Below are 10,160 nucleotides of genomic sequence, written 5' to 3' on the forward strand. Positions count from 1 at the left end.
AAACACACATACACACACACAGCTATTTATACCACTTGTTTAGCCCATTTAGCAAAATATAATCTTTTCAGTTAAGACAACCCTTCAAGCTTCACATTACTTTAGCCAGTTATAGACATTTCATGCATAACATCTGGGTATTAACAGGAAGTGCAATCGTACAGTGTGTTAAAATTTGCCACTGATTCATTGGAACTCTGCTTACTAATAGCAGAAAATATTGTGGTTAGGCCATAATATGGGCCAGTAGTCTGTGGCCTAGAATGGGTTGGGGCGCCATTTTGTTGGTATTACTATCCAAGATGGTTCGGAGTCACATTTTCAATAGAAAAAGTAAATTTTCTTTAATTCCATGTGTGTTATTACCTGGGCAAAATTTCCATGTAGTTCTTAAAAAGTATTATTTACTCATCACAATGGATCAGATTCCTTTTAAAGTGTTTCACACATTAAATGGAATTGCTTTAGACAACATATTGAAACTCTTAAGTCTTTACAAGAAATATATGAAGCAGGGTGGAGAGTTGGACAGGATAATCTGTGTGATACATGACAAGCTAGTATCTTTTATCACTTCATTAAATATTCTGCCTATCCAGCATCCCAGCAAGCCATAACAGGGTCTTCTTTACTTTTTAAAGAGCTATAGGAAGAGTATTTCAAGATTTTATTATGCTGAAACTATTGAATACAAGCAGTTGAAACTTGCTTTAAGGATCCTAGAAAGATCTACTGTTAGATACCAGAAACATTGGTAATGGTTACCACCAAGGTCCTCTGATCCGGCAGGAACAGAGATTCAATCTGATTGGTCAAAGGGTCTGACAGCTCCCTATAAAAGGGCTGCTGTCAGACTGAACCTTCGCTGGATTGTTCATAGTTGACTTGTACTAATAAAGAGCAGTTTGTTGCTCTGAAGCCTGAGTGTGCCTTCAATCACCCAATTTAACACTGGCGACGAAGGTAGGATTGGAAGGCAACTAGGCAGACAGAAAGAGCACAACAATCCAGCAAGTAAATCCAGGCCGGAGCTCAGAGTGGAATTCAGCAGCCATCTTTGAGCAGCAAATTCAAATGCGCTCAAGAACATAAGATGACAATGCACACCCTACCAACTCTGTAAAACCCAGCCACCGAACACTGGGAATCCTACATGATGAGGTTTGATTGCTTCCTCAAAGCCAACAACCTCATGGGCCTTTCTGAAGGCCGGAAAAAGAATATGTTCCTGAGCTACTGCGGACCAGAGGTATTCGAGATGGCGAAGGATTTGTCCGAACCAACGCCACTCCAATCGGTCACTTGGTTGGTTCTACAACAAACACTGAGGACACACTACGCTCCCAGACTGTCTAAATATGTCCAGAGGCACAAATTCAACATCCGTAACCAAAAAGAAGGGGAATCCATCAATGAATATGTTGCAGCACTCAGAAAGGCCGCAGCATACTGCGAATTTGGAGACCTTGATGAACTACTATTTGACCGCATCATATGTGGTGTTAGGGATATTGGCCTGCAGAGGAGGTTATTAGCAAAGACTAATCTCACAGTCCAAATTGCCCTAGATGAAGCCAGGGCTACGGAGTCTTCAATTAAATCTACGGAAACCCTGCAGTGCCAAAATAGTCCAAAGAGCACATGGAAGAGTTCAGGTGTGCATCACGAGGCCACAGAGACTGAAGGCTCGGAGAACGAAGATGACTACTGCATGCGCAGTGATTGCACCAAGCCAGCGTGAAATTTTGAACTGCATTTCCCACCTTGCGCCAGCTGCAGAGGAAACCACCTCAGAACACATTGCAGTTTCCACGATGTCATCTGTCAATGCTGCGAATGCAAGGGGCACATCTCCAAGGTCTGCAAAAACGATCGCCCCACTACAACCTGGAAGCCCATAAGCATACCTAACCACCAGCAGAGGCCCAACCAAGGGGCATGGCAGCTGCCACCATGGCAAACAGAAGGCAACACCAGAGTCATCTACCACACCTCCATAGGCCAAGTCTGCATGAACTGGCCAAAAAAGCTGAAAATCACAGTCCTCATTGAGGACTCTCCATGTAATATGGAGATTGACATGGGGTCATCTTTGACCATAATGTCTTGGGCAGCACACAAACAGACTATCCCTAGCCTTAAAAAGCATCAACTGCGGGTTCCAGACATCCGCCTTCGTGACTACCAGGGGAACTGAGTCCCCATTGTGGGCCAGGGAACCTTCCACGTGAGGTTCAATACCTTCTGTGGCCAGCTACCAGTGACAGTAGTCAACGGAGACCTACAGAGCCTCCTGGGGCTTGACTGGTTCAAAGCCCTGGGCCTAGAAGTGAATCAGCACCATATGAGACGGAAGCACTGAGGAATTCCTTAAGGAGTTCGAGGACATCTTCGGCACCGGTCTAGAAAGCCACGGCTGCTGAACCTTTGCATGGGCTTCTCAACAAACATGCCAAGTGGTTCTGGGGCAGAGCTGAAGCAACCACATTTGCCACGGTGAAAAAAATGCTGTCACCGGACACGTTTTTGGTCCAATATAGCCAGACCCTGCCACTTGTCCTAACATGCAATGCTTCCCCTTTTGGCATTGGGGCTGTCCTCAGCCACCGCATGCCAAATGGAACCGAGGCGCCCTTTGCCTACTACTCACGAACATTGTCTGCTGCCGAGCGGAACTACAGCCAACTGGACCATGAGGCTCTGGCTGCAGTCGCCGGCGTTAAACGGTTCCACAAGAACATCTACAGCCGTAACTTTGAACCTATCATGGACCACAAACCATTGCTGGGCTTGCTCACTGGGGACCAGCCTACCCCTGCTTCTTTGTTGCCACGAATGACCAGATGGAGAATCTTTCTCGCGACCTACAGTTATCGCCTTGTCCATCGACTGGGCTCTACCTTGGGGCATGCCTATGCCTTGAGTCAATGCCCATTGCCTGGACTGCTTGCAGACCCTACCCCCAAGATGCCAGTCCTCCTCATTGACTGTCTTGAGGCTGGTCCTGTCTCGTCTTGTGACGTTGCCCGCCACTCAGCAAAAGACTCTACATTCCGACAGGTTTTGAACTCGGTGTGGAGGGGGTAGCCCAAAGGGCCTGTGGGGTCTGAATTTAAAATGTTTTACTGCAAACGTGATGAACTGTCAGTAATAAATGGTTGTCTACTGTGGGGGGACCAGATCATTGCTCCACCCAAACTGCACATTGCAGTATTAGAGGCATTGCACGTAGGGCATCCTGGAATTGTCAGGATGAAATCTTTGGCCAGAAGTTACATGTGGTGTCCTAACATGGACAGAGAGATAGAAAAATGGGTGGCTACCATGCCAGGAGTCCAGACCAGCTCCCCCAGAGGCGCCCGCTAAGGAGTGAGAGTGACCTCAAGCACCATGGTCTAGGGTGCACATAGATTTTGCTGGCCCTGTTCATGGCCAGACCTTTATGGTAGTTGTGGACGCCTATTCGAAATGGCTAGAAGTAGTCCTCATGACCTCTACCATGGCAGAAGCGGTCATCAAGGCACTACAGAGACTTTTCTCCATGCACAGCCTGCCGATGTTTTGGTCCAGTCAACAGGTCCATCTGACCTCACTGAAGGACACCCACTAATAAAGAGCTGTTTGTTACTCTGAAGCCTGAATGTGCCTCCAATCACCCGATTTAACATCTACCAAATTCTATCATTTTGTTGTTTTCACCTGATTTTTGTCAAAATACGAAACATCTGTGAATGTCTGTTATAAGCTATGGATCATTTAAAACATTTTTAAAAAAATCAGTTCTAACAATCTGGAGGGATTTGAACTGAATTGGTTTGCCCTCAAATTTGGAATCACTCCTGAAATCTCAAATATCCAAATCAATTAGTACTTATTCACACAAGTTTAAAAGATAATACAGATAGTCCTCGACTTAGGACCACAATTGACCCCAAAGGAAGGCTCAAAAGTAAGGAAATGATTTGCATTGAAATAATCTAGAAGGTTACTACTCATTACTCCAAACATACAGAAGAAATAGTACCAAAGGCATAAATCATGCATGCAAGTATATTGATTTATAAAATCTGGAGTTTGGACTGTTGTCTTCTTTGTAACCAAAGTTTTTTTTCTAATTCAACCTCTTATCTAATATTGAAATATTCCTGGCATTAAAAAAAGGTTTTCTCCACATAGTCTGTCACAATGATTGCTAAATATATAATAAATATATGACTGTTAAATATCATAAGTTGCTAGAAAAATGAGATACTAATTCTTTAAATGAAATAATAATAGACATGGATACATTTTAAAAGATTAAACCATACTCTTCATTTCAGAGGTTATTGACCCTTCAACAAAATAGTCAGAATGATAATCAATTATTAGTACTTTTCCCTGAAAACAGCCATGCGGCCTAACTGAGTGCCTGCCAAGTGAAGTTGAGTTATACCTTTCTGTTCTGTGATTGTTCTGTACAATTTTAATCAGAAGATAGTAAAAACATTTTCTCCCAAAATGCAATTTTCTCCCAAGATATTATCAAAGTAGCTGAAGCTTTTGAGGCAGAGAAATGCTTTGAAGCATGGATCGATTTACAATACGATGGAGTATTTTGAAGTGTTTTGACTCACTTAACTATCTCTTATTTTTAGCACTTCAGAGTTTACTGTCATATGTTTGTAGTTCATGTTTTAAAATATTTCTTTGTGCTCTTTGATCAAGTAATTCATACATGCATAGTGTGTGGATGTATGTGTGTACATGTGTGCACGTACATGCATGAGCATCTAAAGGTCAGGAAAGAAGAGAACTATTTTGTAGATAGAGGATTAAGCTTAAAAATAAGCAAGTCTTTGTCTTGGTCCAAATTAGATCCTAATTTCAGAATTTACAGTATATCCTGCTGAATTTATTCCACTAATAACAAGCACTTAAATTAAGAAAAGAAATAGCTCATTAGACAGGTCGTGACTTGGCTTTTGAAACTGTAATTCAACAACAAGGAGGTGTATAGGAACCATACCCTTAGGATAATAGGCAGACAAGACTTGTGGTATATACTTGAGGAATACTCAAGATTGTGATCTTGTGGGTTGAGAAAAAATAGAATGTGCATCTTAATGCTGGTTAATTCATCACATTTTATCATAAGAATGAAGTGATTTGCATGGATTTGTTCATTATAGTTATCACTCAGATTCGGGCAGACCTGGACTCCACTTGGGCAGTACCAATGGAGATGCCGAGGGAAACTCTTGATCAGATTACTTGGAATGAGTTCGAGCCTGTCACTCCTGAGGAAGTAGACAAGGCCATGGGAGCGATGAGTGCCTCCACCTGTTTACTGGACCCGTGCCCCTCCTGGCTGGTCTCAACCAGCAGGGAGGTAACACAAGGCTGACTCCAGATGATTACGAAAGCGTCTTTACAGGAAGGATCTTTCCCGCAACCTTTGAAGGAAGCGGTGGTAAGACCCCTCCTCAAGAAGCCTTCTCTGGACCCAGCTATTCTTAACAACTACCGTCCTGTCTCCAACCTTTTTTGGGGAAGGTTGTCGAGAAGGTGGTGGCGCTTCAACTCCGTCAGTCCTTGAATGAAGCAGATTACCTAGATTCCTTTCAGTCTGGTTTCAGGCCTGGGTACAGCACTGAAACTGCTTTGGTCGCACTGACCGATGATCTCTGGCAGGCCAGGGATAGGGGACACTCCTCTATCCTAGTGCTCCTTGACCTCTCAGCGGCCTTCTATACCATCGACCATGATATCCTTCTGCGACGGCTGGAAGAGGTGGGAGTGGGAGGCACCGTTTTATGGTGGTTCTCCTCTTACCTCTCAGACAGGTCACAGTCGGTGTTGGTTGGGGGGCAAAGGTCAACCCCTAGGCCCCTTAAATGTGGTGTGCCGCAGGGCTCGGTCCTGTCCCCCCTCCTATTTAACATCTACATGAAGCTGCTGGGTGAGATCATTCGACAGCATGGGGTTAAATACCATCAATATGCGGATGATACGCAACTGTATCTCTCCACCCCATGCCAGCTCAGTGTAGTGGCGGACGTGATGTGCCGATGCCTGGAAGCTGTCAGGACCTGGATGGGAGTGAACAGACTTGCACTCAATCCTGACAAGACTGAGTGGCTGTGGATGCTGCCCCCAAAGGACAGTCCAGATAGTCCATCCATAATCCTGAGGGGTGAGAATTTACACCCCTCAGAGAGGGCCCGCAACTTGGGGGTCCTCCTGGATCCACAGCTGACATTGGAACACCATCTGTTGGCTGTGACCAGGGGGACCTTTGCCCAGGTTCACCTGGTGCATCAGTTGCGGCCCTATTTGGATCGGGAGGCACTTCAAACGGTCACTCACGCCCTTGTCACCTCAAGACTGGACTACTGTAATGCACTCTACATGGGGCTGCCCCTGAAAAGCGTTCGGAGACTGCAACTAGTCCAGAATGCAGCCGCGTGAGCGATATTGGGTGTACCAAGATACACCCATGTTACACCTATCCTCCGCAAGCTGCACTGGCTTCCTATTGGTCTACGGATGCAATTCAAGGTGCTGGTTATTACCTTTAAAGCCCTACATGGCTTAGGACCAGGATACCTGCGAGACCGCCTACTGCCACATACCTCCCAACGGCCGGTGAGATCCCACAGAGTGGGCCTCCTTCAGATGCCGTCAGCCAGACAGTGTCGGCTGATGGCTCCCTGGAGGAGGGCCTTCTCTGTGGCTGCTCTGGCCCTTTGGAATGAACTACCGCCAGAGATCCGGACCTTGCCCACTCTCATGGCCTTCCGAAAAGCTGTTAAAATCTGGCTATTCTGGCAGGCCTGGGGCTGTTGACCTCACTGTTGAGGTCCAGCCCCAATCAGATTGGGTGTATGGGTGATGTTTTAAATTGTTTCCTTATTTTTTATTATTATTTTTCTTTTCACTTTGTAAGCCGCCCGGAGTCCTCCGGGATTGGGCGGCCTATAAATCTATTAAATAAATAAATAAATATAGTTAATAAATTAATATATTTTCCTGAGAGGGTTTTCCACATCTTGGTAAATAAAATGTCCATCACCATATTTTTTGTGTATTAGTAATATATGTGAATAAAACATATTATATTGTTATTATTATTAGCCTTAATTATGCTTAAATTATTTAATTTATATAATATGTGGGGAAGAAAATGGCATCATGGTTAAAAAATGCTGGCTATAACAATAGTATTAAATCCAACTGTGATGCTTGTGGTCAGGAGACAAAAAAGACTTTGAAATACACATGCAGATGGCTCAAGTTGACAACAGTTAACATTAGTTCAAAGTCATGCTTTTACTATATTCATAAGCTTTCCTACATATTGTGAACCTAAGGGTGGCCTTGCATTTTTGCATATTGTATTAATTTGGAAGACGTTCCTGGAAAAAGACTGGAATGTGCAGAATTCAATTTCCATGGCTGGAAATTTTTCTGGATCACTTACTTCTCATAAAGCTTTGAATATCCTGTTTAGAATATTCATAGAAAGACTGTCGTAAGTGTATTTTTTTTAAAAAAAAGTTGTATTTAAACATATGGATACCTTATCCATCTGCCCAGCACTGCAAACCTGTTGGCCCCTTTAGGATGCTATGAGCATTATCCTTCTCCTCTGCCCTCTATGGCCATTTTGGCTTCAGCTGCATGAAAGATGGGATAGATGTTCAGCAGCATCTGCCCACATAATGCCTAGCTGATTCTTTCCATAGACTCGCTAGCTCTCACATAGGCTACTTTTCATAAACAGGTTAAACACTTTTGAAATTAGTTCTGTTTTTTGAAAGTAGGTTTTAAAACTCTTTTGAAAAAATTCTAGAACTCTGCTTAAAAAATCAAGATTACCAGTAGTTCTGTTCTGTCCATAACAATTATAAAATCTTCACTATTTGTCAGGTTTTTTTTTTTTACCAATATGAGATTGTTGTCAGGGCAGCATCCTGTGTCCTTATCAAGGGCTGGAAGGAATCATAACACAGTTGTAAGAAAGAAATGCATGACAATCATAGTTTACATTAATCTAAGAGAGAGCAATGCTGTTTTTTAATCAGAAGCATCTACTTTGGCTTGAGTCTATAAAAGAAAAGGGTCAGAAATGTCATAAAGGGACATTTTTAGCAATAGCAATAGCCCTTAGATTTATATACCGTTCCACATAGTGCATTACAGCAATCTCTGGATGCTTTACAATGTCAGTACATTGCCCCCAACAATTTGGGTTCTCATTTTACTGATCTCGGAAGGATGGAAGACTGAGGCAACCTTGAGTTTGTCAGGATTGAACTCCAGATTATGAGCACAATTAGCCTACAATACTGTATTCTAGCCACTGAGCTAACAAGGATAAGGCTGGTTTAGTAGATAAGGTTTGTTTAGATCTGCCTTAATGAACTGTGAATCCAGCCACTGAGATTTTTAAACCATCATTGATTGTGATTTAGCGTTAGTCATAAATGCTAATCAGATTTTATTCAATAAAATATGGTTAAACAAGAAAGGTTAAATGAAATAATTTTTATTCAAATTGTACATTGAATCCCAAAACAGTTTATTGGTATATATAAACCTGTCCATCTTATTTAGCAACTCTTCTTATGGCTCACACTAGTCATAAATACAGATTATTACATTTTCTACATAAAATCATTGTCAAAATTTGAAACTTTGGGTACTTATATTTTGGTAAAGAAGAAAAATGGCTGCCTTTTAGTCTTCCTTTAAATAGCAAATTCACTGAATAAATAAGATCAGTAAAACATTAAAGACCTACATTTTATACATACTACATTATGACTCTTTTCCTTATTATGAATTTAATGGTATAGTTTCCTGATAATCTTTCTTTTCTGATTCATTGGAATTTATTTTCTATTAACTGTTCTTAGCATTGCTGTTTAAGATACTTAACTGTTTATGCTAGTTGTACCATTTTAACAAATGTTCTATTTTTTTAAAAAATCCGTTCCCAGAAAAACTAAAATTACTAAATTGTTGCATAATACTTTTATTCAGGTTCAAATACAAATATATAATAGCATTTCTAAGATGATAAAGTGCTAAAAAGTACAACAATGAATATCTGTAAAAAATATTTATTTAAGTTTAATATTCTGACCAAACTATTATTATTAATAGGTTGAAGATGTAAAATCTCAGGATTTCAAAACAAAATAATAGGCCTTGGACTAAATTATGGAAGAAATCAAAAATAAACAAATGAGAGACAGTTTCATTAAAACTGCGTAGTGGCCTTGATATATGTGATCATGTGACATAGCACTGTAATATTGTCATAATTGTTAGAGAATTAAATAGATTCATTATGACCTGTGAAGATGGACTTTGATGATGAAGAAGCCAGTTATGAACTGAAAAGAAAAACAACATCAATTAGTCAAATATCTTAATTACAACCCGGACAGATATTATTTGGACTGGATTACTGGAGGAACTGTCTCTCCCCAGTTGCTTCTACCCATCTGATTCAGTCAGGCAGGATGTTTTGGATCCCATCAATTAAGGAATGCCAGTGGACAAGGACCTAAAAGATATGCCTTTTCTGCCATAGCACCCACCTTAATGGATGCCCCATTAAGGTGAGTGCTATGGCAGAAAAGCCATATCCTTCCAGAAATTAGGATGTCCCTATGCCTGCTGACTTTTCCTTTTCCTTAAAGGCGACCAAGACCCATTTCCTTGTTAATCTAGGGATTGTAATGATTGTGTACTACATATTTTAAGTTTTGTATTATTTTAACTGTGTGGGGTTTTCTTGTTGTTGTTGTGCCATATCCGTCATCGGACGTTGGCGATCATGTTGGCAATCCTATTTTTGTCAACAGCTGCATGAAAAAGTGCTGCTGAGTTTTGTCCAAACCAGTCCCTTGGGTTTTGAAGCCAACCAGAATTACTTGGTGAGATGGGCAGTCATACAAAATGAATAAATAAATCTGAGTTACAAACCAATACATTACGTTTAGCCTAAATATATCTGAACTATTGTAGTCATTGTATTTTATATTTGTTAATAATATATAATAAACCAAACAAGCACTGAGATTTTAATCCTGCAGCAGAAATAATTGACCACAGTGTCTGGTGTTATAATGATTGCAATCTTGTATACCAGAAAAGTTTATGGCTGG

The 10,160-nt window shown here is 41.4% G+C and overlaps 1 pseudogene; it reads left to right on the top strand.

Annotated features, from left to right (window-relative positions):
* Nucleotides 1–1,093: 1,093 nt before the first annotated feature.
* LOC148043822 (uncharacterized) lies at nt 1,094–1,741 on the top strand (annotated as a pseudogene).
* Nucleotides 1,742–10,160: the final 8,419 nt, after the last annotated feature.

The sequence above is a fragment of the Thamnophis sirtalis genome, unplaced genomic scaffold (genome assembly GCF_051295495.1).
Source record: "Thamnophis sirtalis isolate CommonGarterSnake01/CBP01778 unplaced genomic scaffold, rThaSir2_p1.2 scaffold_10, whole genome shotgun sequence".
NCBI classification, from domain to species: domain Eukaryota; kingdom Metazoa; phylum Chordata; class Lepidosauria; order Squamata; family Natricidae; genus Thamnophis; species Thamnophis sirtalis.